General features: G+C 38.4%; 1 protein-coding gene across 7 annotated transcripts in view; it reads left to right on the top strand.

Moving 5' to 3' along the window:
- LOC132225175 (P2R1A-PPP2R2A-interacting phosphatase regulator 1-like) overlaps positions 1-26,848 on the top strand; it is a 68,092-nt gene that overhangs the window by 38,977 nt on the left and 2,267 nt on the right. Inside the window, exons 5-7 of one of the 7 annotated variants that reach the window (XR_009450808.1) lie at positions 1,922-2,018; positions 15,104-15,212; positions 15,545-16,455. The exons of 2 other annotated variants lie outside the window; for them this stretch is intronic. The gene's annotated coding sequence lies outside the window, so the exon portion shown is untranslated. Of the gene's footprint in view, positions 1-1,921; positions 2,019-15,103; positions 15,213-15,544; positions 16,456-16,581; positions 16,701-26,848 lie in introns of those variants that run through there. 4 more of the 7 variants (XR_009450806.1, XR_009450809.1, XR_009450811.1 and 1 more) reach the window with 4 other exon arrangements.

The raw sequence follows: 26,848 nt of genomic DNA, 5'->3' as shown, positions 1-26,848 counted from the left end.
GTACTTCAATGTTCATTGTATTTTGGATTAATTCATGGCAGTCTTCCTAGTAATATACCTAACTCAGCATGTATTTATTATATTCTAAGACTAAAACTAGATCAATTCTGGAAAATACTCTTATCCAAACTAAATGCACTGTGTTATGAAGATGAATCAATGACCTAGCTTAGGGGTCTTTTGCCCGTGCTGTGAAGTTTGGGCTAGTGTTGAAAAAAACATTCTAGTATATTAACAGTTAAATAGCTTTTAGGGAGTTAGGGTTATTTGAGAATTTTTTAAAAACACTCAAATAAAAAACAGTTTTACTAAATTAAAATAATTTTCCTTTAAGACATTTACTCATACAATGTTTTATAACATTGAAAGTGCCTAGCATTTACTTAGAATTTATGATTTAAAAATTGTTTTTATATTGCAATTTTGGCATAATAGACCTGATTTTGGCTCAGTGCATCGGTGGACATGGCATGTCACATGCAAGCTTCTGTTCCTGGTTTTCAGCTGCTCTGAAGGATGACTGACTCATTTATTCAAGTTGTCCCTAAGAATTCCAAAGCAAGTTCTATATATACCTCATGGCCTATATTTTAAGTCAGACCCTCCTAAATATAACTTATACAAATATGTTAAAAATCCATCTTATCTTTCAGATGCAATAACAAATTAAGCAGATAAAGGTTAGAATTTCCAAGCATATGAAGGCATATTCTGTGAAAATAAGCAGCAATTTCTTCCATTAGGAATTAGCAGGAGCAAATAAGGCTTCAAGTGGGAGTTCTGAGAAATCTGCAGAAATTGGACAGCTATAATATTGTTGTATAAGCAATAATGGTTTTAGCAAAGAAAATTTTAATTTTCTTCTCTGATGAATTTGTTCTAATTTGTCTTGTCTTTAATTTAAACCAAAAATAAGAGATGAGTCATTTTTCCATAATGGTGTCAGTGTAATCTTTCATAGGACAGGATACCTTTTTGAGCTTTATGAACCATGATAATACTCCTAAGGAAGGTCTGCGGAAACTGTTTCTATGGGTATTTTTTAATGAGTAGATGGCTTTAGTGTTTTAGCATTTAAATATATTCCACCCTAGAAGTTAGGGACTTGGATATCAGTTTTTCTCATAGCCAGATATGGTTATCACATGAATGTGCAACAATGTACCGATTTTAACATTTACTTCAAGATGAAGGTTATGGCAGTGCAGTTTTGGGAGATTAGATGTTTCTCCTTAATCTTTAAAAATATATTTATTTTGTTCATTGTATGCTACAAAGAATGATCTATTTATATTTAGTTCAATGTTCATTTTTAGCAAAATAAAGATAGCAATTGACCTAATGGTTTAAAATAAGGAATGAGATTAAATTATGGTACAGCCTTACTATATAGCTATAAAAGTCATGCTTTAGAATGTAGTGAATACTATGATAAAATTATAATCATTAAAAATAAAAAGTAGATTACATATTGGTATTATATATAGTACAAATCCAATTTAGTTTGAAAAAATTGTATGTACATACACATATTCAGGAATTACTGGAAAGTGGTGATCTCTGAAATGTTTTTTCTTTGTGCGTTCCTGTATTTTATAAACTAACTGCAATGAACAAGTTTTACTTATTTTAAAAATATATATCTTTATTGATCTCAGAGAGGAAGGGAGAGGGAGAGAGAAACATCAATGATAGAGAGTCATTGATTGGCTGCCTCCTGCACCCCACTACTGGGGATTGAGTCTGCAACCCAGGCATGTGCCCTTGACCAGAATCCAACCCGGAACCCTTCAGTCCACATGCCGACACTCTATCCACTGAGCCAAACCGGCTAGGGCAAGTTTTACTTTTGCAATGAAAAACATAATAAACATGTTATATGAAACATATCTCTACCTTGATCTGCTTTTTTTTGTAATAGGTGAAATTATATTTGAAGATCAGCCAAAGAGATTTTTCCAAGGCAAACCCAATGTGTTTTCTTCTGATACTACCCAGCTGTCTGATATAAATATGTGGTGAGTCTTTGTTTTAAAAATATTTTTATTGATTTTAGAGAGCATGGAAGAGGAAGAGAGAGAAACATCAATGATGAGAGAGAATCATTCATCAGCTGCCTCCTGCACACCCCACACTGGGGATTGAGCCCACAACTTGGGCATTGCCTGACCAGGAATCGACCTCCTGTTTCATAGGTCGATGCTCAACCACTGAGCCATGCTGGCCGGGCTGTGGTGAGTCTTAACATGAGGTTTTAAATATTCAGTGGCCATTTTCACTTAATTTTAAGTCTACTTAGCTATTGTATATATTCACAACTATGGTATATTATTAAATAGTAAATATTTTTAGAAGTTATAAAACTAATATCCCCAAAAAACCCATTAATATCCCAAATGGATAATATTGAGTTCTCTTCCCTAGCACTTATATGTGACATTAATCACTGGTATTAAATTAAGAGGTATTAGAGAAAGACATAAAAATGCAAGATTGGAAAAAAGTAATCTTCTGCCCATCATTTCTACCTTGGATTTTTGTGTGTCTTGTTAGATGGAGGATATTATTGAAAAATGTGCTGAAAAAGCATGTTTTAGTCATCAAAATGAGAAATTCAATGAATGGATATTTATTTATTGTTACTATTGGTTTGTTTTGCTACTCTTGTGAAATTGCTCTTATAAATAGTGCCATTTCTTTGCTTCATATATTTTGCATTCATTTGTAGACAAGGCAGAGTACACAGAGGGCTTTTGAATTCTTTTGTTGTTGTTGTTGTTGTTGTTCTTAATCCTCACCCAAGAATATTTTTCCATTGATTTTTAGAGAGAGTGGAAGGGATGGAAGGAGGGAGAAAGAGAGAAACATTGATGTGAGAAAGACACATCAATTGGTTGCCTCCCGCACGAGCCCCAACCAGGGTCAAGGATCAAACCTGCAACCCAGGTACATGACAGGGAACCGAACCCACGATGCTTCAGTCCAAGGGCTGATGTTCCAATCATTTTGCAAAACTGGCAAGGGCTTGAATTCTTTTATCAATAAGTGTCATTTTCTTCTTCTAGTCTATCACTTGTTCAGACACTCTTGATGGAAACAACAGCAGTATAAGATCTTGTAATTCACTGGCTAAAATCAGCCCTGTCACAAACTTCTCCTGTGTTGCCTGCTGATTCTAGTTCTCCATATATTATAGTTGATGAACTTTCAACTAAGTGATTCACCCATCCCAAGACTTTCTCACCATTGGAGAAACACATGTAGGCATTCTCTTGCTGGTGTACTCCATCTCTCTCTCTCTCTCTCTCTCTCTCTCTCTCTCTCTCTCTCTCTCTCTCGTTGTAGCAATAACATAAGTGTATAGTATAATTTATATTATTTCCTATTAATTTTCCCCTAAAATTCTGTTTATTCATAGAACTTGAATGTCTATGTCCTGTGTATGCCCTTAAAAGTAATGTAGTAATATTTTCAAAGATATTTTTCAAATAAGAACTATGTTGAAGATACAGTTATACGTTTTCAAGTTGCTAATATATAGAAGCATGCTGAACAATTGTTAAAAACAATTGAGAGCTCTATTTATTTATGTGAATACATAAATAAAATTGTGTCTTGATGGAATATTAATGTTAAAATGATTTTTTTAAGATTATATACTGAATGTCCATGTTACTTTTTAATATTTTCAGTAATTGCTAGTTTCCACTTGGTTTGGAAAAATCAGCTATTACAAGATGTTTTTAAAACTAAGCTAGTTGTAGCATACTAATCCAAGGATTGCCTATTTTACACATGGATGCTTGGATACTTAATTTCTTGGGAAGCAATAATGGAAGCAAGATAAATAAAAGCTAGTTGACATTTGACCTGGTAATCCCACTTCTAGGAATATATCCCAAGAAATCAGAAACATCAATCAGAAATAATATATGCACCCCTATGTTTATAGCAGCACAATTTACAATAGCTAAGATTTGGAAACAGCCTAATTGCCCATCAGCAGATGAGTGGATTAAAAAACAGTGATACATCTATACAATGGAATACTATGCTTCTATAAAAAAGAAAGAACTCCTTCCATTTGCAACAGCATTGATGAACCCAGAGAGCATTATGCTAAGTGAAATAAGGCAGTCCAAGAAAGATAAGTATCACATGATCTCACTCATTTTGGAATATAATGAACAACATAAACTGATGAACAAAAATAGATACAGACACATAGAAGCATAGAACAGACCATCAAACCTCAGAGGGGAGGGTGGGAGGGGCGTAAGAGATCAACCAAAGGACTTGTATGCATGCATATCAGCATAACCAATGGACACAAGACAGTAGGTGGGTGAGGGCCTGTGCTGGGGGGATGGGTGGGGAGAGGTCAATGGGGGGAAAAGGAGACATATGTAATACTTTCAACAATAAAGAATTTAAATTTAAACAGCTAATTGATAGGAAGAAATTAATATGTAATTGAGGCTTCATTCAATTTGTACTTTACCTGATTATCCCTGACCAATTTTATATTCTAATTAAGTGTGGAAAAAAGACAATGTCGATAAATTGTGGTCTTTCACATTTCTATAAATAGTATTTTATTCATAATCATGACTACTGATTTGATTAAATAGAGACTTAATATGTTAGGGCTTTTCTGCAAGAATTATGTTCTTTTCGTTGTTCCCTAAGGGCTATAAATATTTGTTTAAGCCCTAGTTTTCTAATCAAAAGTCTAAAGGTGTTTTTTAAATAAGAAAAATCATGTGTTTTGCTCAATGGATAGAGCGTCGGCCTGCGGACTGAAGGGTCCCGGGTTCGATTCCGGTCAAGGGCACTGCCCGGAATGTGGGCTTGATCCCCAGTAGGGGGTGTGCAGGACGCAGCTGATCCATGTGTCTCTCTCATCGATGTTTCTAACTATCCCTCTCCCTTCCTCTCTGTAAAAAATCAATAATATATATATGAGTATTAAAAATTTTAAATCTAAAGTGTTTTAAGTAATTGAGGGTAGTTTAAAAAATAGAAATGTATCTTCATGAAATGAAGTTTAAATTTCCTCACTAATGAAATAGGAATGATTATTTAAAATTTTTATAAAAGTTTTTCTTTGTCATTGGACACAATCATCAGGATGGAAATTTGATGTAAGTATGCCCCATGCTGGAAAAAGACTGTGGCACCAACAAATTTTTTGACAATGGCCCTGATGGAATTGATTAGAATAGATATATATGTAGGGGAAAATTCTACTCACCTGTGAATAAGTGAGTATTTATGAAATGACTGGGATCATGATGGTCTTCAATCCTGAAACTGGGACAGGATTCTACTTGGCTAAGGACAAGTGAACTATCACTACTGCCTTTTTTTACCCAGCTTCTTTACTTGCCAGACCTTTAGTGGTTCAATTGTGAATATACAAGGGGACCCTAATGGAATAAGGTGTGATTGCTGTCATGTTCCTTGCTGAAATTGTTGATCATTGACAGACAAAAAGGTCCTCATTATTGGCACTTTAGCAAAAAAAAATAAAAGTTTTGTAGTATGTTCAGGTACAAAGACTATGGATGGAGAAAGTGAACAATGGGGGTGAGACAACTAATCAGTTGTATAAGGAACTTTAATCAATAAATCTTGGTAAACCTATCTCAATTTCCTTTTCTCAACTCCAACAATTTCACTTTATTCAGTTAGTCTTAGTTGTATCCTAGGATGCCGCACTCACTATAATATGCTCAGAATCAAGAATTTTCCATTCTGTTGTCTTTTGAACTTATGTGTTAGAAGGATCCATTTCTTAAATGATTTTCCATTTATTGATTTTCAGATCAAAGCAAATCTAACTTTTTCATGATATTTCGTGGTTGATTTTTCAAAATTATGGTAAGACTTATTTTGTCATCCTAAACAAACCAAGGAACTGTCATATCAGTTTTCCATAGTGAAGGATATATGTTAGTTTCCTGTGGCTTCTATAACAAAATACCACAAATAGATAGCCTAAAACAAGCATGTCAAACTCAAAGGCTAACACGGGCCAAATAAACAAAGTTTAGGTTTATGTGGGCTGCAAAAAAAAAAAAAAAAAAAACCCAAAATTTCAATTTTCATAGAAACGTAGGTTTATTTTTTATTTATTTATTTATTTATTAAATATATTTTATTGATTTTTTACAGAGTGGAAGGGAGAGGGATAGAGAGTTAGAAACATTGATGAAAGAGACACATCGATCAGTTGCCTCCTGCACACCCCCTACTGGGGATGTGCCCGCAACCAAGGTACATGCCCTTGACCGGAATCGAACCTGGGACCCTTCAGTCCTCAGGCCGACGCTCTATCCACTGTGCCAAACTGGTTAGGGTGAAACATAGGTTTATTTTGATAGAGACATGCTGAATACAAAGGGCTGAAATAAATGAGTAATCATTAACATAAATTAATAGAACATTTTAATAAAAATTTTTCTTAAACATTAACTTACCAGACACTGAATAACTGCACAAATTAATAAGCATTATGTAAATAAACCATTTTTCTTGTTCTCCGAAAATGAAATATTTCCCATTGTGCACACCAAACAAGTCAGTCCAAGACTAATGACGTGGCAATTGGCTGCTAAAATATTCACTGCTAGTATTAGTGGAGAGAAGTGGTGAGCCTGCCCATAAGGCATGTAAGGGAAATGAATACAACACAATTATGGTAATCAGTCATTAGCAAACATTGTAGTTCGTTATTAATAATCCTATATAATAAAAGCCTAATATGTAAATTGTCCCCTCAACCAGGAGTTCAACTGGGATTTCGACTGCTCACTATAATGTGTGCTGACCACCGGGGGCAGCACAGAGCATGGCGGGCATAGGCAACGAGGCACTGATAGCAGGCGGCAGTGGAGGCGCTGCCAGCTCCAATGGGCCCTGACAAGAGCAGGGCCATGGCGGGATGGTGGAGCAGGTGAGCAGGCGGCACCAGGCCATGGTGGGTGTGAGCAGGGCTCAATTGCCCCACCGATTGCCCCGCAGATATTGACCGGTGGCAGGGGATGGGGCCACCACCCGGCTCCCATGCACTGAGGGAGCCGGGTGGGGGCCCGATGACTCAGGTGGAGGGGGGTGCATGGGTGCCCAGGGGCCCAGAGGTCAGCTAGGACCTGCTCTTCCATGCCAGATGGTCACCGCTTTAATTGCCAGCCAGGCCTAAGGACCACACCCATGCAGGAATTTCATGCACCCGGTCTCTAGTTATGTATAACAGGATATTGTAAAAATTAAGTTACGAAATTTTTATTAAAACGTTTCTTACATACTGTTATATTGGCTGGGCCACAAAAATATTCATTGTGGGCTGCAAGTTTAACATGCTTGGCCTAAAACAATAGACATGGGTTATCTCACAGTTCTTGGAATTCTAAAATTCTGAGATCAAAGTTTCAGCAGAATTGGTTCCTTCTGGAGGCTCTGAGAGAGAACCTGTTAATGTCTCTCTCCTAGCTTCTGGTAGTTGCTGGAAATCCTTGCCTTACAGACATATCACTCCAATCTCTATCTTCATCATGGGATTCTCCCTGTGTCCCTGTGTTATCACATGGTGTTATTTTTTTAGAAAAAATATAATAACTGACATTCAGTATTATATTAGTTTCAGCTATATAGCACAATGCTTAGACATTCATATAATGTACAAAGTGATCCCCCCAATAAGCCTAGTATCTACCTGGCACCATACATAGTTATTACTATATTATTATCTATGTTCCCTATGTTGTACTTTACATCCCCATGATTATCTTGTAATGGCCAATTTGTGCTTACTTCTTAATCCCTTCACCTTTATCACCTAGCCTCGCCCCCCTCAATCTGACAACCATCAGTTTTTTCTCTGTATCCATGAGTCTATTTCTGTCTTGTTTGTGTCATAGAAGTAGGAAAGACAATATAGGAATCACCACAGAATCTTTGAACATAAAGGATTTTAGAAGTCTTTAACATGTTTGTATTGATTTCAGAGAGAGAGGAAGGGAGAGGGATAAAGAGAGAGAAAAACATTGATCAGTTGCCTCCCTTATGCACCCTGACCAAGGATCGAACACACAACCTGGGTATGTGCCCTGACCAGGAATTGAACTGGCAAACTTTCTGTGCATGGAACGATGAAGCTCCAGCAACTAAGCCACACTGGCCAGGGTGGATTTTAATCTACCTCTCAATACAAGAATCCTTTTAAGAATTCCAGACAGATTATCTTTTAGCCTTCGTTTGAAATCTTGTAGTAATAAACCAACTCGCTCACATGACAGTTCATTCTATTGTTGGACAACACCTTTTCACTCATATGTGGAATCTAATGAATAAAATGAACTAATAAGCAAAATAGAGATAGACCCATAGATAGAGAGCAGACTGACAGCTTTGGGGGGGGGGATGTTAGGAGGCTGGGGGTGGTGGCGGAGGAATTGAGCAAATAAAAAGAGAAAAAACTCATGGACAGGGACAACAGTGTGATGATTGTGGGGGTTGAGCTGGGGAAAGGTGGAGGAGGGTATAGGGGGGATAAATGGTGATGGAAGGAGACTTGACTTGGGGTGGTGAATACAATCCTACAATTAGAATTGTGCACCTGAAATTTGTATAATTTTGTTAACCAGTGTCACCTCACGAAATTCAATAGAAGGGGGGAAAAGGAAGCTCTTACATTAAAAAGGGGGGGTGGGGTTAGAATTTATATCTAGGTGGCCTGTTTTATTGGCTCTTCAGAATTAAAACAAATCAAATGAGCTATTAAAAGCCCATGAGTTAAGATTCTACTTCTTCATTAATCTTCATCCCTGCTCTTTGAATTATTAGTACTCCCACTACAGGATATATTTAATCTCATCTCCTAAATGAATTTTTAAAATTCACCTAGAAGCAACTATATATAAATATCCATGATGAAAATGCATGTATAGTACTTTGGATATCTATGGAGAAAACTAATTATAATTTGCCTGAAGTGTTTTTAAATATTTTAGAACATAAAAGTTGAGCTTAAAAAAAGCTATCATATAGGTAGACTTCACTGTCAAATAGTTGAAATTGTGCATTTAGAAAAGGCCAGAGAACAGTAAGTACTCTGAAAAAAAGATTGTTTTGTTTTCCTTAAAGTCCATATCTCACAGATTTCCTAAAATGTGGTTCTTAATGCAAGAGTAAATAAGATTGATTTTTACAAATGCCTATGATGTATAGGTGGAGAGAATCATACATCATATAGGACTCTTGGAAACTTGCTCAACTTTCTTAACAGTGGGAGACTTAATGACCATGGTCTCTCAAAAGAAATGCATCAAATTAATACAGTTATTAACTAAATCCTATAAATTGAACAATAAGCTAGATGTATGAAATTGGAGAACTCTGTGAATTACTGATGGCAAAGTAAACTGATAACATAATTGTTCATGTCAAACTTTTAGGGAAGTGGCCAGACTAGGTACATTATTAGTGAGTATAGGAGTCAGGAGACCTGACTTGTAACTCCAGCTCTGTCATTTGCTCTGTATGACTTTGTGAAGTCACTTCACCTCTGTGGGCTTCAGATTTCCAATCTGTAAAGTGTAGTTGGACTATATATTTATAAGGTCCCTTCTGTCTCTTAAAATTTTATTGATTGTGTAAAAACATCTGCCTTCATCTTGCTAGCATGACAGTGAAAGTCATGATGGCATTCAACTTCAAAAAGACTTTAAGAAAATATTTAGGAAATTAGAGAGCTTTATTACCTAATGTTTTTATTCTTTCTGGCAACAAGGAACTCATTTTGTTCAGCCTCATCAATAGTTTCCTCTCTTCTATGAATTATGCATGCTTTATGAAGAAATGTGGAAAGCTAATTTTCCCCTGGTTTCTTGTTTTGTGTGGATAAATGATCCTCTCAGGATTTCCATGTTAATAACAACTTCCCATTGACAAACCACTCATCATAAAATTTTTCTTCTACTGTAACTACAGCTTGAGACAAAACAACATAAAGAAACACTTGGTATGCTTGCTTCAGAGAAGTGAAGGAGACAGGGCCAAAAGCTACATCAACTATAAAAACTCTGTACCAATACACATTTGGAAGTACTCGACTAGTACTAAAAAGCAGACTACCAGCAAAATAGCTTTTGCTTTTGCTTCAATAATTATCATATGGCTATAAGAAAATACTCTACCTTCATTTCACGTGATTTCTTGGCATGGCTCTTATGCTTGGTAATTCTCCATTGAACACAAGGGAAAAAGGACACATTTGAAAGTCGCAGACAGCTGGTTTGTGATTTTGTGCTGAGGAAGAAAATACTTTGAAATTACATTATACAGCAAAGAAACCTAATTACACTTTCCATTTCTAGTCTTTCTCTTCTGAGAGGAAAGGTTTAGATTGCTTCCTTAACTAGACTTATATTAAATTCTGTAGTGGTTTATATCGAGTACTATTCCTGGATAATCTTTTCGTAAGTGTGAGGTCTTTGGAAAGGAAGGTACTGAAGCTAGGACTTTGGGGCTGTTGAGAGAAGTTCACTAAAACTCCCTTAAGCTTGATTTGGAATACATTCCCATATCACATGGATGAGCACAGATTAAAAATATTTTTTGAAATATGCAAGGCTGTTGATAGTGTGGAGAAAGTGGTATTTGAATTCACTATAATAGATTCCTAATGTCATTTCTGGAAGAAGTTTGATGGTATATGTAAAAAAAGCCTTCAAAATGTGCACATTTTTGATATATTAATGCTCCTAGGAATTTTTCTTAGAGAAAAATATGGTACAGGTTGAAAATGATGTTTACTATAATGTTATTTGCAATTGTGGAAAACCTAATGTTTTCAACAAATGTCAGGACAACTGAATATCCACATGCAAATCATGAAGTTGGACTCAAACTCACTCCATATACACAAATTAACTCAAAATGGGTCAATGGCATAAATATTAAGAGCTGAAACCATTAAATTCTTAGCGGAAAAATCTTTATGATCTTTGACTTAGCAATGAATTCTTAGATATAGCACCAAAAGCATGAGCAACAAAAGAAAAATGATAAATTGGACTTTACTTTTGTGCATCAAAGGACATTTACAAGACAGTGAAAGGACAAACTATAAAATGAGAAAAATATTTGTAAATCATATCTGATAAGGGTTTAATCCAGAATATATAAAGAACTCCTATAACTCAGCAAAAAAGATAAGCAATTCAATTAAAACTAGGGGCCCGGTGCACGAAATTTGTGCACTGGGTGTGTGTTGGGGGGGGGAGTGTCCCTCAGCCCAGCCTGCCCCCTCTCACATACTGGGAGCCCTCAGGCGTTGACCCCCATCACCCTCCAATTGCAGGATCGGCCCCTTGCCCAGGCCTGACACCTCTGGCCTAGGCATCCGGCCCGGGCAGCGGGGACCTGCAATGGCAGCAGGAGGTGCCACGATCGCGCGGGCTCCGCCCCTGCCCCTGCAGGACGCCTCTGGCTGAGGCGTCTGGCCCGGGCAGCGGGGACCCACAGCTGCAGTGGCCCCACGATCGTGGGCTTCGCTTTAGGCCCAGGCAAGGGACCCCTAGCTCCTGGGACTGCCAGCTTCGACCGTGCCCAGCTCCCATCGCTGGCTCCACCCCTACTTCCTGCTATCACTGGCCAGGGCGGAAAAGGCACCTGATTCTCCGATCATGGCTGGGGGGCAGGGCAAAGGCGGCCCCAGGGCCGCCTTTGCCCTGCCCCCCAGCTCTTAGCTCCCCCCTGGGTTTCCGATCACTGTCAGTGGCAGGGGGCTTCTTCCTGCTTTCCCTTTTGCCTCCCTGCATTGTGCCTACATATGCAAATTAACCGCCATCTTGTTGGCAGTTAACTGCCAATCTTAGTTGGCAGTTAACTGCCAATCTTAGTTGGCAGTTAACTGCCAATCTTAGTTGGCAGTTAATTTGCATATAGCCCTGATTAGCCAATGAAAAGGGTAGCTCGTATGCCAATTACCATTTTTCTCTTTTATTAGTGTTGATATGGGCAAAGAAAAAAATAAAATAAAATATGGCAAAGAACTTTATGAATAGATATTTCTCCAAAGAAGATATACAACTGTCCATGAAAAGATGTTCCACAATATTAGTCATTAGAGCAATGCAAATTAAAACTAGAAAGATAACACTTTATACCCACTAGGATGGCTACAAAATAAAAGATAGATAATAACAAGTTTTGGTGAGGATATGGAGAAATAAGACCCATGTACATTGCTGGTTAGAATGTAAAATGATGCAGTGACAGTGGAAAACAGTTTGGCAGTTCCTCAAAGTATTAAACAGAATTACCATGTGATTAAACATTCCACTCCTTGAAAACAAGAACTCAAACAGTTAATAGTATGTCAATGTTCCTTGCTGCATCAACTTCTATCACCAGATGAAAGGATAAAAATGTGGTATATCCATACAATGGAATATAATCCTATCTAATAATAGACAAACATGGTAATTGACCATACCTTCGCTACGCCTCCCATTGGCTAATCAGCATGATATGCAAATTAACCGCCAACAAAGATGCTGGCTAATTTGCATACTGCAGGCAGGGTGGGACAGCACCATCCGCCTGCCCCGCCACCATCTGGGCCTGCTATCTGCGACCTGGGGTGGCGGGCATCCGTGTGTGACCTGACCCGGAGCGGCTGGGCGGGGCAGCAGCAATCAGCTGGCCTGCCCAGGCATCCCGTGTGCGACCTGACATGGGGCGGCGCCCCAACCCCTGGATTGGCCCTGCCGTGTGCGCGACCTGGGGAGGCGGGGCAGGCACCGAGGGATCGGGCCTTCCATCTGCCACCCGGGGAGCGGGCCTAAGCCAGCAGGTGGTTTTCTCCCGAGGGGCCCAAGACTGTGAGAGGGCACAAGTGGGGCTGAGGGACACCCTCCCCCGCCCTCCCCCCCCCCCAGTGCACTGGGCCTCTAGTTTAGCTATAAAAGGGAATAAAGTTCTGTTACATGATGCAACATGGATGAGCCTTGAAAACATATGCTAAGTGAAATAAGTCAGACACAAAAGGACAAACATCACAACTCCACTTAAATGAGATATCAGGAATAGACAAAGTCAGCCCTAGCCAGTTTGACTCAGTGGATAGAGCATTGGCCTACAGACCAAAGGGTCTCAGGTTTGATTCTGGTCAAGGGTACTTACCTCAATTGCAGGCTCCTCCCCGGCCCAGGCCCTGGTAGGGGTACATGCAGGAGGCAACCAATCGATGTGTTCCTCTCACATCAATATTTCTCTCTGTCTTTCCCTCTCTCTTCCACTCTCTCTAAAAATCAATGGAAAAATATCCTCCGGTGAGGATTAAAAAAAAAAAGGAAGAATAGACAAAGTCATAGAGACAGAAAGTAGGTTACAAGTTACCAGGGGCTGGTGGGAGGGAAAGTTACAGAGTTTTTGTTTGGGATGATGTAAAGGTTTTGGAAATAGATAGTGGGGATGGTTGAATAATATTGTGAATATAATTATTGCATACTTAAAAGTGGCTAAAATGTGAGCTTTATGCTAAAAAAAAGAAAAAGAAAACCCACTCTCTAACACTAAAGTATAAGGTAAGGCATAATTTCTCAGAGTGATTTAGAAAATGTAAATAAGTGTCCTGAAGAATTAAAGGAGGAGGAGGAGGCCACAGGCAATCTATGGTCAAGTAAGTTTGGGAAACTCAGTTAAACTTGTTTCTTTAACATTGTGAAAACCCAAAATGGGAATATGGTATGGGACATTTTAAAACTGTTTAACCAAAGTTCTCTTTTTTGAGGGTCATCTTACAGGATTGCTGTAATGTAGAATACCCTTTGGGAAACATTGAGTTAAACAAATTACAGTACATTCATTCCATAGAAATCTCTGCACCCATTAAGAATGATGACACAGTCATATATCACTTGACATGGAAGGATGTTTACACTATATTGTAAAGTTAAAAAACAGTGTGATTAATGGGATCTCATTTTTGTTTTTAAAAATTATATATATATATATAATTGATAAATAGCAGACAGTCTGTAAAGCTATATGCCAAAATATTCAAGTCTTTGGGAGGTGGGAAGATGGATGATTTTATTTTCATTTGCTTTTCTCTTTGTATTTTCAGATTTTTCAACATGGAATATCTGTTACTTGTATAATCAAGAAATAATAGAATTTAAAATAAATATGTTATAGGAAGTAGTTATTATGTAAGGGAAGGGATGAGAAGATCAGAACTCCCTTATCACTGTTGGACTCTTTACTTACTTCTGTTTGAATTTTCAATGAGGGAAAGTCAAAGAGCCTTTCAACTATTAGAGAGTTCTACTCATTCAAAAATTCTTTCTGATACTGAACGAAAATCTACCTTTTATCCATTGGTCCTAATTTGTCATTGGGAATGCCATAAAATAAGCAAAATCCATTTCCTCTCCCATAGATATAGACTTTTGAATATTTGGCAACAGCTACAATGTCTCCACAAATCTTTTCTCTTCTAGGTTTCCATTCTAGTCTTTTTTTCTATGAGATGGTTTCCAGACATTATTAGCATCATGGCCATTGGCCTCCAATCATTTTCCAGTTTTTCAATATCCTTCAAGCATGGAACCCAGAAATGACCACAGCACTCCACACTCTTTTTTTACATCTCATCAGTTCCTAAAAATTGTGATTTAATCAGATTCCTCTGATTAGAAGAGTAATTTCAGAAAATTTCCCACTTCACTGTGCCTATACTCTGAATTCTAGCCTAAGATTATATATGAGATAGACTCAATTATATATTTCCCTCATCTTTTAATTTCTAAAGCTATATAGATGAATAAAATATTCCACATCAATTCCTTATCTCCTGCGTTTATTAAAACCTTAGTAGAGCCCTAGCCAGTTTGGCTCAGTGGGTAGAGAATTGGCCTGTGGACCAAAGAGTCCCAGGTTCAATTCCAGTCAAGGGCACGTACCTCGGTTGCAGGCTCCTCCCTGGCCTGGGCCCTGGTTGGGACTCACGCAGGAGGCAACCAATCAATGTGTTGCTTTCACATCAATGTTTCTCTCTGTCTTCCCCTTTCTCTTCCACCCTCTCTAAAAGATCATTGGAAAAATATCCTCGGGTGAAGATTAACAAAAAAACACAACAAAAAACAAAACAGAAACCCTTAGCATAATGCTCTCCAGTTCCATCCATGCTGTTGCAAATGGTAAGAATTCCTTCTTTTTTACCACAGCATAGTATTCCATTGTGTAGATGTACCACAGTGTTTAAACCACTCATCTGCATATGAGCCTAACCAATGGACACAGATAACAGGGGGGTGAGGGCATGAGTTGGGGGGTTGGTGGCAATGGGGAGATAAGGACATATATGTAATACCTTAACCAATCAATAAAATAAAACTTTAGTAGAACTTTTTACCAAACACGTAAAAGAGAATGAGAGAGCTTCCATTCTGATAGGGATGGCAAGGGAGTCCCTGCAGTCTGACCAAGGAATCTGAAGTTGTCCTTTAAGATTTTCTACTTTTTGTTCCAGTTATTGGTACCATGTTTTAGACAGTCGAGCTGCCTCCAGATTGATTGGCCTCTCTATTGCAAGGCACTTCGCAAGATGACAGTGACAGCAGATGTAGAATACATTTCTTGTCCTTGATCTGATCACAGTTCTGATCAACCTAGCATATACATTGGTCTTCTTTCCAGCCTAATGAATCATTTGCCTTTAATTCCTTTTGTTATTCCTCAAACATGGTAGGCACTATTTAAAAGAGCCTGGTGCCCAACTGGTGTGGCTCAGTGGTTGAGCATCGATCTATGAACCAAGGAGGTCACGGTTCGATTCCTGGTCAGGGCACATACCCGGGTTGCAGTCTCCATCCCCAGTAGAGGGCATGCTGGAGGCAGACAATCAATGATTCTCATAAGTGAGGTTTCTATCTCTCTCCCTCTCTGAAATCAATAAAATATTTTAAAAATAAAAATAAAAGAGCCTGGTAAACTGTATATTCCAGCTCCATATAGCATCAAACCCAATGCCTTCCACCAGGCATATATGCCTGTCTGCTTAGTTTTTTTCAAGAGAGTAGTTTTCTGATTGGAGGGACTGCATCTTGGTACACAGTTTACATAGAATGCTTCATATACTTGCTAAGCAAAAATAACTTTAAATCTTCAATTTAAAAAAAAATATTTTTTTATTGATTTCAGAGAGGAAGGGAGAGGGAGAGAGAGATAGAAACATCAATAATGAGAGAGTCATTGATGGGCTGCCTCCTGCACACCCCACACTGGGGATCGAGCCCACAACTTGGGCATGTGCCCTTGACAGGAATTGAACCCAGGACCCTTCAGTCCACAGGCTGACACATTATCCACTGAGCCAAACCAGCTAGGGCTGAATCTTCAACTTTTGAAGAGTTTTACATTTATGCTATTTTAAAGATTAACTTTATTAAGATATAATATAGATATAGATATAGATATAGATATAGATATAGATATAGATATAGATATAGATGTAGATATTTTTTTGGTTAATCCTTACCTGAGGATATTTTTCCATTGATCTTTTAGAGAGACTGGGACAGAGCAGGAAAGACCGAGAAAAATCGATGTGAGAGAAACACATCAATTGGTTGCCTCTAGCATGCACCCCTACCAGGACCCAGGCCGGGGAGAAGCCTGCGACCAAGGTAAGTGCCCTTGACCAGAATCGAACCCAGGCCCCTTTGGTCCACAGGGTAATGCTCTATTCACTAAGCCAGTGGTCGGCAAACTCATTAGTCAACAGAGCCAAATATCAACAGTACAATGATTGAAATTTCTTTTGAGAGCCAAATTTTTTAAACTTAAACTATATAGGTAGGTACATTGTTATTAACTTAATTAGGGTACTCCTAAGGCTTAGGAAGAACCACACTCAAGGGGCCAAAGAGCCGCATGTGGCTCGCGAGCCACAGTTTGCCGACCACTGCACTAAGCCAAACCAGCTAGGGCAGATGAGGATATTTAAAAAATGATATAGACCACTTCCATTACCACAGAAAATGTCCACTGCCCCTTTGTAGTTAATGTTGTTCATCCCCACTGCTGGCTCCAGGTTACACTGATTTCCTTTTCCTTATCACTATACAGAGGTGGGCAAAAGTAGTTTACAGTTGTTTGTATGGAAAAAAGACATGCAGGTTATGATTATAATGATGTAAGAATAAACTCTGTGTTTTATGTACTCACAACTGTAAACCTACTTTTGACCATTTCTGTAGACTAGCTTTCTCTTTTATAGAAATTCTAGAGGCCCAGTGCATGAAATTTGTGCACTGATGCGGGGGCGGTCCCTCAGCCCAGCCTGTGCCCTCTTATAGTCTGGGACCCCTCGGGGGATGTCCGCCTCCCCAGGGATTGGGCCTAAGCCAGCAGTCAGACATCCCTCTCACAGTCTGGGGTTCTTGCAGTTTGGGACCCCTAGCTCCTTACTGCTCGCCTGCAGTGGAGGCAGGAGAGGCTCCTGCCACTGCTGCTGCACTCATCAGCTGTGAGCTCAGCTTCTGGCTGAGCGGCGCTCCCCCTGTGGGAGCACACTGACCACCAAAGGGCAGCTCCTGCATTGAGCGTCTGCCCCCTGGCAGTTAGTGCACATCATAGCGACCAGTTGTTCGTCGATCATTCTGCTGTTTGGTTGATTTGCATATTAGGGTTTTATTATACAGGATATATATATGTAATCATACAATATATACTCTTTTGTGTCTTGTTGTTTTTTATTAGAATGTCCTTGAGATCAATCCATGTTGCCTCCTATATCTGTAGTTCATCAGTTTTTATTGCTGAATTGTATTTTATTATAATATATTGCACAATTTGTTTATTCTTTTGCATTTTGATGGACATTTGGGTTTCCAACTAGGGACTATTATAAATAAAGTTGTTATGAATATTTGTGTTTAAGTTTTTGTGGGGATGTGTGTTGTCATTTCTCTTGAGTAAATAGCTAGTAAAATTACTATATTATATGGTGAATGCATGTTTAACTTTATAAGAAATTGCCAGCCTGTTTTCCAAAGTGATTTACCATTTTATATTCCCACCAGCAATGCATGTTCATTTATGTAGTTCACATACACTAGTTTATTTAAACAATGTTTTGAATTTGAGATCCTATATTTCAAAAAGATTTGTTGTGTTAAATGTTGCTTGAGATAAGAAAGCAATGAATGAGGAAATATATTTAAACATGTTTATTTTATAAAAAAATATTTATCAGATTATATTTGTTTTTGAAGAATTGACTTTATGTGTCCTGGGTTTGGGTATTTGGTCAAATGTAATTATTTATTACTGTTTAAAATGGTCAGCCAAAGTGCATACTTCCTTCGAAAGATAATTCTATTTGATTTAGAAAATAAACTGACCTGACTTTCTCCAGAGGCTCCTAAAATTCTTAGGAATAGCTTCATATGACTTCTCACTTCTTTTAGTTAATTTTAAGATAAACTCATAGATAAATCATACTCAGTTAAGGAGAAGCTATGTGCATGTAACCTCCCAAAGTACCTCACTTCCTGGCAGGAAAAGAGTCTGATTTCATACATATTTGCCAGTGTCCTGATGTTAGAGACTGTGGGTACCTGGAAAGCTGTGACGTATGGTATCAGCCTTTGGATACTGATGACAAGAAAGAAATTTTAAAAAATACAAAAGGAAACAAAACAGTGGGTGTACTTTGTCTGTATCGCCATACCCAAGATCCAAGGTTTTGTAGAACACGTTACCAAGCAACAAGTTTTGCTAATATCACTTTACCAAATAGTAACTCCAGCATAAGTGCCAGCATGGCTGAGTCTAAGACTCCTCAAATGTTGTGCAAAAGAAGGAAGTGCTTTGTGTACTAGAAAATGTGGTGGTGCCTTCACCAGGTTATCAACTAAAGGATGTCTCCTTTCCTAAACTGTGTAAACCAGGGGTAGTATGCTTGCCTTTGAGGATTTCTATCCCATCATAGATGGTCTGCACCAAACAGATCCAATACTGTTTTCCTCTATGACATAGTACCCACATAACACATTACATTTATGGGTTATGTGGGGTCATTGGGCAATGCCTGCTCTGCACCAGAGATGCTAACTCCTTCTGCTTCTAGATTTTTTTTGTTTCCATGAGAAGTTTCCTTTAGCCTCCAATTTTCTCTAAGCTATTTAAAATATTATTTACTCTATACAAGGGCTCATCTTCCCTTTATAAATCAAATATTGAAGGACAGCACTGGTGTTCACAATCCAGGATTACTATATTAAATTGAACTTTTCTTGTTTGTAAACCTTTCAGGGAACCTGGATTCATCTGTGTGACTTTGTGGAATTCTTATTATTCAGTGTTAACTGAAACCAGGGAAAGACATATTTCTAGTTCAAATGTCTTCAGTTGAGTGGTTCAAAGTCCCATGTTATTTTCTATTAATGAAAATGACTTTTTAAAATATATCTATTTATTTCAGAAAGGAACGGACAGGGAGAAGGAGATAGAAACATCAATGATGAGAGACAGTCATTGATCGGCTGCCTCCTGATTGAATCCACAACCCAGGCATGTGCCCTGACCAGGAATCGAACCATGACCTTCTGGTTCATAGGTCGATGCTCAACCACTGTGCCATGATGGCCAGGCAAAATGACTTGTTTTTGTTTTTTGGTGTTGTTTTTTTTTAAAGAAACAAAGCACATTTCTCAGGAAGTTGAATAGCAGTAGTATGCTTTGAGAGACTAAGCACAGTAACAGAGCCTAGGCACTATCTCTCTAGCGATGTATTATTTGCTGTACTTTATTTTGCTTCTTTCCCCCAAGGGACTTGAATTAGAGATAACTGAAGTTGATACAGTTTGTCTTTCATTTCTTCCTACCTTGCTTTCTGCTGCCTCTTTCCCTCTAGCTGCCCAAGTGCCAACCTTCCCCTCCCCACTGTAATCTACCCATGTCTGCCCTCTTCCAAAAGAAGCCAGAACCGATGCTCCAAAGGTGCATTTTTAAACTTCTATCCTATCAAGTCGGAAATAAATTTGAACATTCTGATTAAATTTCACAGGAAAATTAAAGTGACCAATAAATTTAACTCTGGGGGTGGGGGGTTATTTTAAAGCAGTACTGTAGTTCTAATCTTAATCATTGGAATTTGGGAGGCAGTGGTCAGACGATGAAGTAGCTGGGAGCTTCTGTCCCCTTCTTGTCCTCCAAGAATGACATGGAGTGGGCAGAAGCCATGGACCCTACTCTCCTATACTAGTATCCCCATTATTGTCCTCATTTATTTGGGAGGATACTGGAGCTGTGGAGGGTTAATCACTTGCTCAAGTTCCTCCTAAACAAATGGGGACAATTAATGGTAACTACCTCATAGAGTTTTTAAAATAAAATTTCAGCTACATGTAAAACATTAAGCTACCTGAGAAATAATAAGCACATAACTTGAAAAGGGCTTGCTGTTATTTTTCTTATTTACAAGCTGGTTTCTGAAAGAAAGAGGCCAGTCCTAGGTACCCTCTAGTCTTCCTTTCTGGACCTTCATTGCATACAATACTGAATTTACATTTATGTTGGTGTTATAAAGCTTCCTTTAAAATAATTTAGTGGTGAGCATTGACCTATGAACCAGGAGGTCATAGTTTGATTCCCGGTCAGGACAGATGCCCAGGGCACATGCTCCAGTGGGGAGCATGCAGGAAGCTAATCGATGATTCTCTCATCATTCTTATTTCTATCCCTTTCTCCCTCTCCCATCCTCTCTGAAATTAACAAAAATATATTTAAAAAATGAAATAAATTTAATCTAACATAGGGCATGGTAAGTTTATTTATAGAAAATCATTAGATATCAGGTGTCAGGATGTATGTGGATATGGCAAAGATGGTGATGATGTAAGTGAATGCTTACTCCAGTGATTCCTCATTGCTAGAATAAGTTCAAACTCCAAAATGGAGCAGCCACTCTACTTAATATTGTACTGTACAATATTAATATTAATTATTATTAACATCTCCCACTCCCAGCCTTCCTAGTTCCTTTTAACCTGCTCTACTTTTTCTTTATTCTATAGGACTTAATCACTTTCTAACATTTTTTATAGTTTAGTTATTTTTATTGTCTCTCTGCTAGAATGTAAGCTTCTCCAGGGCAGAAACCTTTTACTGTTTTTTGTTCACTAAGTGAACAAGGTGTCTAAACTAGTGTCTGGTCTGTTGTAGGTGGTCTCTAAGTATGTGGTGACTGAATTAATGAATAATGGAGGCATTCACAGTCCTTCAGAATTTCGTCCCATTGTCTTTTTCAGCCTCACTCTTGTCATTCTCCTCTCTATGTGTCACTGATACGAGTGGTTTCCCATGCACATCATTTGCTCCCCCATCTCAACACTTACTCATACTCTCTCCTCTGCCCTGATAATCATGGACCTATGCAAAGATTTAGTTGTAAGAATGTTTTTCATAGTTTGGGTTTGTATCAGTGAAAAATTTAAAGCAGCCTTAAAGAATAAGTTAGAGAAATCATGGTAACTCCCACTTGATGGGGGGTATATGGCAGTATCTATCAAAATTACAAATGCACATAGCCTTTGGAGTGGCAGTTCTGCTTTTAGGAGTTTATCCCACAGAGAAACTTGTTCGTGTGCCAAAGTAATATGTGTTGGTGAGTCACTGCAGTGCTTTTAGTCATGCCTATTAGATACAGCAGTGACAGAACTCATTAAATTATTATGTAGAGCTATATTTATTGACGTGGGAAGATCATAATAGCTAACATTAATTCAACTTGCTATGTGTCAGGAACTGTGATGTGTTTTTATGTATTTTTATCTCATTCAATCCTCATAACAGCCCTGTGAGGTAGTTACTTAAAATAGTCCTCATTTTACACAGGAGGAAATGGACTCGAAGAACTTAATTTACATAGCCAGGGTTAGACAACTCATATAGCAAAGTTGAAATGTCTAAAATATATTATGACAAAACAGGATGTATACTATGATCCACTTTTGTAAGAAAAAAATATATATAGATATACAAATGTTTATATGTGCATATAAAAAGACTGGAAAGGAATACATCAAAATATTAACAGTTGGATGTGGGGTTGTGGGTGGTTTTATTTTCTTCTTTTGGCTTATTATTTCCTGACTTTTCTGTTAAATTTTGGGGCTGACTGGGAAAGAGTAAGTGAAGTCAGCAGGTATGAATTACTTGTGTAATTTTAAAGATGACTAAATTTTAAAAGTTTGATGGTAATATGGAACAATGGCACAGGGGAAAATGTTTTTCCATTGAGAGGAAAAACTAATGGGTGGGGAAAGCTTGCCCAGAGGGAAAGAGGATAGTCCCTGGAGTAAGTGCAGAAGACAAGAAAGCCTACTGTCAAGGTCACGAGTGGAAGAGACAACCCTGGTTCCCATGAGGCTGAGGGGTGGGAGATGAGCAGGCATAAGCAAAAATGCAGAGAAACAGGGAAGGACAAGATAAAGAAGGGAGAATTGAGGGAGCTCCTGTTAGGTGACCTGTGTTCTGGCATTGATATCCATAACTAGACCCTTCACTGAGGGGTTGGGGTGAGGGTGGGGCAAGGGATCTGAGGAGAGGGGGAGGATTTGCAACAGTCCCTGAGAGTGTATGAAAGTATTGCCTCCCAGCCCTTGGGGCCTTGATAAGGCTAGCTGTCCTGGCTTTGTGTGTAGCCAGTTTCATGATCTTCTCCAGCAAAAGTTAGCAGCCTGGGAGCAGGGGGAGGGGGAAGGATGGATGGTGGAGTTTTCACAGGGCCAAGGATTGGCAGAGCAGGTGCTACAGAATGTCATGGGAGAGTAAGTCCAGGGGTCAACACTAGCACAGTAAAACGGCTGGTCATGAGGCTAACTTGGAAGGAAGAAAGAAAACCAGCATGCTACACATGACCTCTGGGAAAAGAGAGGGGAGGAAAAACAGGCTGGTGGCTGTCGGGGCCAGAGAGTAGTAGAAGGATACCCTTAGGAAGCTGACGTCAGAGGGATGAGTGCTTCTGAGTTTGTATATTGCAGTGGTCCCCTGGGGGCCCTTGAAGTAAGTGGAAAAGAGTAGCAAGGAAACTGTGGGTGATAAAAGGGCAAAGACAGCATTAAAATAACTCCTACCTTGATGGAGGGCAATTTTGCAATATCTATTAAAATTACAAATGCACATTCCCTTTCAAATAGCGATTCCTCTTTGAGGAGTTTCTGTTACAAATACACTTGCTTGTTTTTGTGCAAGATGAATGTGTAAGGTAAGTTATTGCAGCACTGTCTGTAATGGCAACAGATTGGAAACAGCCTAAAAGTTCATCAACAGTGATTTTATTAAAGTATGACTCAAAAAATGAAATGCTAGGTAACCTGAAAAAAGGAGGAAGCTCTTTATGTTTTGATATAGAATGATTTCCAAAATATTTTGCTAAGTGAAAGAAGCAAGGTGTAGATCACTGTGAGTAGTTTGCAATCTCTTTGCTAACATATGCATAAAACATCTTTGAAAGGATACATAAAAAAACTTAATACTAGTTGCCTCCAATGAGGGAGAGCTGTTGGCTAGGTGACAGGGTTTGGAAGGGGACTTTTCACTTGTCCTTTTGTTTTGTACCTTTTTTCAACTTTATGGAAGTGTAAGTTGACAAAAGTTATACATAGTAAAGGTGCACAATGTGATGTGCCTTTTGAATTTTCAGTCATTCGAATACTTTACTGAGAAAATAAAGTAACTAAAACTCCCATCATGATTTACTTCAAATAACTCAGGTTTTCCAGAATAATGGGTGGGTTTTGGGATTAAATGAAATGGACCATGTGTCAATAATTGCTGAAGCAGAGTGATGGGATATGGGCTTCATATTCATTTGAAATATGAAATTGCCATTTTTAACTAAAAAATTGTCACATTTTGGCAATTTCACACAGTTTAAGCTAGTGCTGTTCTCATTATTTTTGTAAATTTTCCACAATATGAAAGTTTTCAAATAAAAGATAAAATGTTACCTCCCACCAGGCCTTTGCTAGAACATGAATGTACTTTCTTATCCTGGCTCTTGTATCTCATAATTGAGTGGAAATTCCCATTCCACAATCAACTTCTCAAACAGCAGCACTGCCTCACTGATTTCCCTTTATTATGGGACCTGGTACTGTTCTCAGGATTTTTCCTATTAACAACAATCTCTCCCCATCCTGTTGTGTTAATTGGATACTACCTTATCCTTATTGCTGGTAAAGCTCATCCTGTTCTTGAAAAATCACTTCGTTAGTTTCTTATGATCACTTCACATTCTCTTCCTACCTCACAGTCTATTATTGGCAATCCTAACTAATATGGAGGTCATGCCCTTGTCCAAGTTACTTATATTTACCAATCCGGGTGCTGATGTCTCTTTATTTGTCCAGTGCACCCCAGGTTGTGAACTCCTGTATTAAGGACCGAGACCCTGTCTTCTATGAATATCTCATGCTTACATGGCATTGGGCACATAGTTAAATGCTCAAAATATTTAATTTTTAAAAATTTCAAATACTTTCAACTTTCAGAAAATTGTATATAAAAATGGCAAAAAGAACTTTCACATACCCTTCACAAAGATTCATGTTGCTAGCATCTTATTACCTCTCTCTCTCTCTCTCTCTCTCTCTCTCTCTCTCTCTCTCTCTCCTCCCTCCCTCCCTCTACACACACACACTTTTTTCTGAAACAGTTGAGAGTAAGTTGCAGACTTTATTTCCCTTTGCCCTTCAATGTGTTTCCAAGAACAAGGACATTCTGTTATATATACATAGTAAAGTTAACAAATTCAAGAAATATAACATTGATACTGTACACTATTATATAATATACAGATCATATTCAAATTTTGTTAATTGTCCCAAGAATGTCCTTCATTGCTATTTTATTTTTCTGATCCATGATCCATTCTAGGATCACACATTGAATTTAGTTGTCATGTCTCTTAATTCTCTGAAGTCTCCTTAAATCTGGTACAGTCTTCAACCTTTCTTTGCCTTTCATTACATCAATACTTTAGAAGAGTACATGCCAGCTATTTTGTAGAACATCCCTTAATTTGGGTTTGCCTGATATGCCCTCATAATGAGAAGTTATGCATTTATGACAGGAGTAAAACATAAAAAGGTACATGATTGTGGGTGGTGTTAACTTTGATTACTTGGTTAAGATGATATCTGCCAGGTCTTTCCACTATAAAGATACTTTTTTTCACTTTGTACTTAATAACTAATATATGAGAAGATACTTTGAGAGTACATAAATATTATGTTCCCCATCAAACTTTCACTCATTTTAGGATCCATTTATGACACTTGCCTGAATCAATTACTATGGTGGTTGCCAAATAGTAAAATTTCAAAATAATACATATGCATTGATTAATATGATTCATTCATTTGTCCTACAGAAGGGACATCTCCTTCACTAGGACAGCAGCCTCTGGTTGGCTGCAAGAGTGGAGTCTAGGAGACAAGCTAGTAGCTTGGCTCTAAAACACAATGATACTTTGCAGTGTTTGAACACCTTGGATGAGGTTGGTTCTCCTGCAAGCCCCGCTGGCCTTTATCATGGCACAAAATGGACTACATGACTTTCCCAAAATAACTGTTTGCTCAGTAGATCCCATGACTGCCTTCTCTTACTATTTTCCATCAAACTTGAGACAGAGGTGGTAAATGGGTGGGAGGGTACTCTTGCCTTCCATTTTGACTTATTTGAACAACATAAAATGGAATTCAGTATTCCACACAAGCTTTATTGGCCATTCTGGAGACCCACATTTTTAAGCACCAGGATGAAGGCATCATTTTTTATGTGGATTCACATACAGAAAATGAGGGCACCGTGACTACATGGAGGGCAGAAAGAAGTATGTTGTGAAGCTATTTCTTTTGGGGACTATATAACTTTCCTAGGGCTGCTGTAACAAATGACCACCAACTGGGTGGCTGAAATTTATTCTCTCACAGTTCCAAAAGCTATTAATTTGAAATCAAGGTGTGGCAAGGCCATGCTCCCTCAGAAGCCTCCAGGAAAGGATCCTTCCTTGCCTCTTCCAACTTCTGGTAGCCCCTGGCATTCTTAGCTTGTGGTTGCATAACTTCAAACTTGGCCTTCATCTTCACATGGTCTTCTTCCCTCTGTGTCTTTGTGTGTTCTCTCTATATATGTGTCTATATCCAAATTTCCCTTATAAGGACATCAGCCATATTGGTTTAGGGCCCACCTTAAAGACCTCATCTTAACCCATTTCCAAATAAGGTCACATTCACAGGTGCCCAGGGCTAGAACTTGAATGGGAGCCAATTTAACAGGAACCATGTCTGAAATCCAATCCATTTGAGAACACAAAGTGGAGTGCCATTTTGATATAGTACATAAGCCCAATATAATAGGGCCTTCTGTCCCTTCTGCTCACTCTGGTCTTGGTTGGCACTGCCAACATGTAAGGAAGGAAACTGAGCAGACAGAACATGCTCAGCCCCCTTGAAATAGACTTTGGACATAATTTTCAAATGATCACAAGTTATTCAAGTAACCATTACATAGAAGACAATAATAGAGAACAATCCACAGTCTGTAAGGCTCTGGCCCCTGCATTCTTCATAGAATTCTCATAATTATTATATAAATAGATTTGTCACCATTTGATAGACGGGGAACATGAGACCCAGTGAGATGAAGTGACTTCCCATAGATCACAGCTACTGATAGGAAATTCCATGCAGAGCTGAGCCATGTCTGTGAAGCATAGAGCCTGGCCCCATGGTAGGCGCTCAGTAAATATTTGTTGGCTGAA

The sequence above is a fragment of the Myotis daubentonii genome, chromosome X (assembly GCF_963259705.1).
Source record: "Myotis daubentonii chromosome X, mMyoDau2.1, whole genome shotgun sequence".
NCBI lineage: Eukaryota > Metazoa > Chordata > Mammalia > Chiroptera > Vespertilionidae > Myotis > Myotis daubentonii.
Note: the sequence above shows the minus strand (reverse complement) of the source record. Positions and strands in the feature narration are given on the sequence as shown.